Source organism: Triticum urartu, chromosome 3A (genome assembly GCF_056163025.1).
Source record: "Triticum urartu cultivar PI428250 chromosome 3A, HENAU_Tu73, whole genome shotgun sequence".
NCBI classification, from domain to species: Eukaryota; Viridiplantae; Streptophyta; class Magnoliopsida; order Poales; family Poaceae; genus Triticum; species Triticum urartu.
Window position 1 is genome coordinate 48,514,013 of NC_141875.1, and position 4,862 is coordinate 48,518,874.

Genomic DNA, 4,862 nt, shown 5'->3' on the forward strand with positions numbered 1-4,862 from the left:
AGGACGTCTAACTTGTTTTTGCAGGGCATGTTGTGATGTGCTATGGTCAAGACATGATGCTGAATTTTATTGTATGAGATGATCATGTTTTGTAACCGAGTTATCGGCAACCGGCAGGAGCCATATGGTTGTCGCTTTATTGTATGAAATGCAATCGCGATGTAATGCTTTACTTTATCACTAAACGGTAGCGATAGTCGTAGAAGCACAAGCTTGGCGAGACAACAAGGATGCTACGATGGAGATCAAGGTGTCACGCCGATGACGATGGTGATCACGACGGTGCTTCGGAGATGGAGATCACAAGCACAAGATGATGATGGCCATATCATATCACTTATATTGATTGCATGTGATGTTTATCTTTTATGCATCTTATCTTGCTTTGATTGACGGTAGCATTATAAGATGATCTCTCACTAATTATCAAGAAGTGTTCTCCCTGAGTATGCACCGTTGCGAAAGTTCTTCGTGCTGAGACACCACGTGATGATCGGGTGTGATAGGTTCTACGTTCAAATACAACGGGTGCAAAACAGTTGCACACGCGGAATACTCAGGTTATACTTGACGAGCCAAGCATATACAGATATGGCCTCGGAACACGGAGACCGAAAGGTCGAGCGTGAATCATATAGTAGATATGATCAACATGATGATGTTCACCAATGAAACTACTCCATCTCATGTGATGATCGGACATGGTTTAGTTGATTTGGATCACGTGATCACTTAGAGGATTAGAGGGATGTCTATCTAAGTGGGAGTTCTGAAGTAATATGATTAAATTGAACTTAAATTTATCATGAACTTAGTCCTGGTAGTATTTTGCAAATCATGTTGTAGATCAATAGCTCGCGGTGTTGCTTCCCTATGTTTATTTTGATATGTTCCTAGAGAAAATTGTGTTGAAAGATGTTAGTAGCAAAGATGTGGATTGGATCCGTGATCTGAGGTTTATCCTCATTGCTGCACAGAAGAATTATGCCCTTGATGCACCGCTAGGTGACGGACCTATTGCAGGAGCAGATCCAGACGTTATGAATGTTTGGCTAGCTCAATATGATGACTACTTGATAGTTTAGTGCACCACACTTAACGGCTTAGAATCGGGACTTCAAAGACGTTTTGAACGTCATGGACCATATGAGATGTTCCAGGAGTTGAAGTTAATATTTCAAGCAAATACCCGAGTTGAGAGATATGAAGTCTCCAGCAAGTTCTATAGCTAAAAGATGGAGGAGAATCGCTCAACTAGTGAGCATGTGCTCAGATTGTCTGGGTACTACAATCGCTTGAATCAAGTGGGAGTTAATCTTCTAGATAAGATAGTGATTGAAAGAATTCTCTAGTCACCATCACCAAGTTAGTAGAACTTCGTGATGAACTATAGTATGCAAGGGATGACAAAAACGAATCCCGAGCTTTTCATGATGATGAAATCGATGAAGGTAGAAATCAAGAAAAAGCATCAAGTGTTGATGGTTGACAAGATCACTAGTTTCAATAAAAGGGCAAAGGGAAGAAGGGAAACTTCAAGAAGAACAGCAAGCAAGTTGCTGCTCAAGTGAACAAGCCCAAGTCTGGTCCTAAGCCTGAGACTAAGTGTTTCTACTGCAAAGGGACTGGTCACTGGAAGCGGAACTGCCCCAAGTATTTGGCGGATAAGAAGGATGGCAAAGTGAACAAAAGTATATTTGATATACATGTTATTGATGTGTACTTTACTAGTGTTTATAGCAACCCCTCAGTATTTGATACTAGTTCAGTTGCTAAGATTAGTAACTCGAAACGGGAGTTGCAGAATAAGCAGAGACTAGTTAAGGGTGTAGTGACGATGTGTGTTGGAAGTGGTTCCAAGATTGATATGATCATCATCGCACACTCCCTATAAGTTCGGGATTAGTGTTGAACCTAAATAAGTGTTATTTGGTGTTTGCGTTGAGCATGAATATGATTTGATCATGTTTATTGTAATACGGTTATTCATTTAAGTAAGAGAATAAATTGTTGTTCTGTTTACATGAATAAAACCTTATATGGTTACACACCCAATGAAAATAGTTCGTTGGATCTCGATCGTAGTGATACACATAATCATAATATTGAAACCAAAATGCAAAGTTAATAATGAAAGTGCAACTTATTTGTGACACTGCCGTTTAGGTCATATTGGTGTAAAGCGCATGAAGAAACTCCATGCAGATGGGTTTTTGGAATCACTTGATTATGAATCAGTTGATGCTTGCGAACCATGCCTCATGGGCAAGATGACTAAAACGCCATTCTCCGAAACTATGGAGCGAGCAACTGACTTATTGGAAATAATACATACTGATGTATGAGATCCGATGAGTGTTAAGGCTCGTGGCGGGTATCATTATTTTCTGACCTTCACAGATGATTTGAGCAGATATGGGTATATCTACTTAATGAAACACAAGTCTGAAATATTTGAAAAGTTCAAAGAATTTCAGAGTGAAGTGGAGAATCATCGTAACAAGAAAATAAAAGTTTCTGCGATCTGACCGCGGAGACAAATATTTGAGTTACGAGTTTGGTCTTCAATTAAAATAATGTGGAATAGTTTCACAAACTCATGCCACCTGGAACACCACAGCATAATGGTGTGTCCGAACGTCATAACCGTACTTTATTGGATATAGTGCAATCTATGATGTTTCTTACCAATTTACCACTATCATTTTGGGGTTATGCATTAGAGACAGCTGCATTCACGTTAAATAGGGTACCATCTAAGTCCGTTGAGACGACACAATCTGAATTGTGGTTTGGCAAGAAACCAAAGTTGTCGTTTCTTAAAGTTTGGGGTTGCGATGCTTATATGAAAAAGTTTCATCCTGATAAGCTCAAACTCAAATCGGAGAAGTGCGTCTTCATAGGATATCCAAAGGAAACTATTGGATACACCTTCTATCACAGATCCGAAGGCAAGACTTTTGTTGCTAAATTCGGAAACTCTCTGGAGAAGGAGTTTCTCTCGAAAGAAGTGAGTGGGAGGAAAGTAGAACTTGACGAGGTAACTGTACCTGCTCCCTTACTGGAAAGTAGTACATCACAGAAAACTGTTTCAGTGACACCTACACCAGTTAGTGAGGAAGCTAATGATAATGATCATGAAACTTCAGATCAAGATACTACTGAACCTCGTAGATAAACCAGAGTAAGATCCGCACCAGAGTGGTACGGTAATCCTATTCTGGAAGTCATGCTACTAGATCATGATGAACCTACGAACTATGAAGAAGCGATGGTGAGCCCAGATTCCGCAAAGTGGCTTGAAGCCATGAAATCTGAGATGGGATCCATGTATGAGAACAAAGTATGGACTTTGGTTGACTTTCCCGATGATCGGCAAGCAATTGAGAATAAATGGATCTTCAAGAGGAAGATGGACGCTGATAGTAGTGTTACTATCTACAAAGCTAGAATTGTCGCAAAAGGTTTTCGACAAGTTCAAGGTGTTGACTACGATGAGAGTTTCTCACTCGTATCTATGCTTAAGTCTGTCCGAATCATGTTAGCAATTGCCGCGTTTTATGAAATCTGGCAAATGGATAAACCAAACTACATTCCTTAATGGATTTACTAAAGAAGAGTTGTATACGATGCAACCAGAAGGTTTTGTCAATCCGAAAGGTGCTAACAAAATGTGCAAACTCCAGCATTCCATCTATGGACTGGTGCAAGCATCTCGGAGTTGGAATATACGCTTTGATGAGTCGATCAAAGCATATAGTTTTATACAGACTTGCGGTGAAGTCTGTATTTACGAGAAAGTGAGTGGGAGCACTACAGCATTTCTGATAAGTATATGTGAATGACATATTGTTGATCGGAAATAATGTAGAATTATTCTGTAAAGCATAAAAGGAGTGTTTGAAAGGAGTTTTTCAAAGAAAGACTTCGGTGAAGCTACTTACATATTGAGCTTCAAGATCTATAGAGATAGATCAAGACGCTTGATAAGTTTTTTCAATGAGTACATACCTTGACAAGATTTTGAAGTAGTTCAAAATGGAACAGTCAAAGAAAGAGTTCTTGCCTGTGTTACAAGGTGTGAACTTGAGTAAGACTCAAAGCCCGACCACGGTAGAAAATAGAAAGAGAATGGAAGTCATTCCCTATGCCTCAGTCAGAGGTTCTATAAAGTATGCCATGCTGTATACCAGATCTATTGTATGCCCTACCACTGAGTTTGGCAAGGGAGTACAATAGTGATCTAGGAGTAGATCACTGGACAGCGGTCAAAATTATCCTTAGTGGAATAAGGATATGTTTCTCGATTATGGAAGTGAAAAAAAAAGGTTCGTCGTAAAGGGTTACGCCGATGCAAGTTTTGACACTAATCTAGATGACTCTAAGTCTCGGTCTAGATACATATTGAAAGTGGGAGCAATTAGCTAGAGTAGCTCCATGCAGAGCATTGTTGACATAGAAATTTGCAAAATACATGCGGATCTGAATGTGGCAGACCCGTTGACTAAGATTCTCTCACAAGCAAAACATGATCACGCCTTAGTACTCCTTGGGTGTTAATCACATAGCGATGTGAACTAGATTACTGAATCTAGTAAACCCTTTGGGTGTTGGTCACATGGCGATGTGAACTATGGGTGTTAATCACATGATGATGTGAACTATCGATGTTAATCACATGGTGATGTGATCTAGATTTTGACTCTAGTGCAAGTGGGAGACTGAAGGAAATATGCCCTAGAGGCAATAATAAAGTTATTATTTATTTCCTTATATCATGATAAATGTTTATTATTCATGCTAGAATTGTATTAACCGGAAACATAATACATGTGTGAATACATAGACAAACAGAGTGTCAC